Source organism: Prionailurus bengalensis, chromosome B1 (genome assembly GCF_016509475.1).
Source record: "Prionailurus bengalensis isolate Pbe53 chromosome B1, Fcat_Pben_1.1_paternal_pri, whole genome shotgun sequence".
Classification (NCBI taxonomy): Eukaryota; Metazoa; Chordata; class Mammalia; order Carnivora; family Felidae; genus Prionailurus; species Prionailurus bengalensis.
The window spans coordinates 22020760-22022697 of record NC_057344.1 but is presented as its reverse complement, the minus strand read 5'-3'; the positions used below and the strand labels follow the sequence as shown (position 1 = coordinate 22022697).

The window sequence follows — 1938 nt, the reverse complement described above, 5'->3', positions numbered from 1 at the left end:
AGAGCAGAGGAAGCTACATTTATATTAGACAAAAGAGACTTCAATACAAAGCTGTAATGAGAGAAAGAAGGTCATTATGTAAGATAAAGGGAACAATTCATCAAGAGGATATACAGTCACAAATACACATGCACACAACTTTGAAGCACCTAAATATTTTAAAAGAAAATACTGAGAAATCTAAAGGGAGAAATAGACAACACAATAATAGCGGACAATGTCAATACAGCACTTTCAACAAAAGGTAAGTAACCCAGACAGAAAATCAATAAGGAAACATTGGACTTAAATTACAATTAAATCAAATGGACCTAAGAGATATATAAAGAAATTCCACCCAATAGCAACAGAATATACATTCCTCTTACATGTACATGAAATATTGTCCAAAATAGATGATACATTATATCACAAAACGAGTCATAGCAACTTTAAGAACAAACTTTACTGACCACAAAGTATGACTAGACATCAGTAACAGGAGGAAAATTGAAAAATGCACAAATATGTACAAATTAAACAATACATTCTGACCAACAGGTCAAAGAAGAAATGAAAAGGGAAAAACATCTTGAAACAAAGTGTAACATAACATGCCAAAACCTATGGAATACAGCAAAAAGTAGTTTAAGAGGGAATTAAAAAAAAAAAAAAACAAAGACAACCTAACTTTACACATCAAGGACAAGAGAAACAGGAACTAAGTCAAATTTAGCAGAAGGAAGGAAATAACAATGATTAAAGCAGAAATAAATGAAAGAGACCAGAAAACCAATAGAAAATATCAAACTATGACCTGATTTTTTTTTAAAAAACTTAAACAATACTGACAAACCTTTAGTTAGAAAAAAAAGAAGTTTCAAATATATAAAATGAGATCTAAAAGAGAAGATATTACAATTGGTATTACAAAAATTCAAAGGATGATTTTTCATCCAACATTTTAGCAAGGCTGCAGAGGTAGCTGCTAATCTCCAATTTACATGCCACCCAAGGACTACAAGAAGAAGAAAGATGCTGGATGGTCAGCTAAAGAAGATAAAGACCCAGTGAACAAATCTTGGGACAAGGCCAAAAAGAAGTGATCCAAAGGCAAATTTCCAGACAGGCTCAACAACTTGGTCTTGTTTGACAAAGTAACACATGACAAACTCTGTAAGGAAACTTCGAACTGTAAGCTTATAACTACAGCTTATTGTCTCTGAGAGACTGAAGATTTGAGGTTCCCTGGCCAGGGCAGCCCTTCAGGAGAACCTCAGTAAAAGACTTAATAAACTGGTTTCAAAGCAGAGAATTCAAGTAAGTTATACCAGAAACACCAAGGATGGAGATGCCCCAGTTGCTGGTGAATATGCATGAACAGATCCCACCAACTGTACACTTTGGAAAATAAAACTTTATTAAATCAAAAAAAATCAAAGGATGATAAGAGACCACTATGAACAATTATATTCGAAAAATGGATAACTTCGAAGAAATGTATAAAGTTTTCCACATATATAAGGTACTAAAGAGTGAAGCATGAAGAAATAGGAAATCTGAGCAGATCAATAAAGAATGAAATTAAACTATTAATCAAAAAGCTCCCAACAAAGAAAAGCCCAGGACCAGATGGTTTTATAGGTGAATTCTATTAAATATTTAAAGAATGAACACCAATACTTCTTAGACTCTTCCAAAGAATTACGAAGAAAGAAGCACTTTCAAAATCATTTTATGATACCAGTGTTTCCTGATACTACTGGCCAATATCCCTGATGAATAGAGATGAAAAAATTCTCAACAAAATACTAGCCAACTGAACTCAACAGATAATTTAAAAAAATCATACAGCATGGTACAGTGGGGTTTATTCCTAAGATGCTGAATGGTTCAACAGACACAAATGAATGAATGTGACACACCACATTAGTAGAATAAAGGATAAAAATCATATGA

At 32.8% G+C, this 1938-nt stretch overlaps 1 pseudogene; it reads left to right on the top strand.

Annotated features, from left to right (window-relative positions):
* The first annotated feature begins 983 nt into the window (after positions 1-983).
* On the top strand, positions 984-1409 carry LOC122467578 (annotated as a pseudogene).
* Positions 1410-1938: the final 529 nt, after the last annotated feature.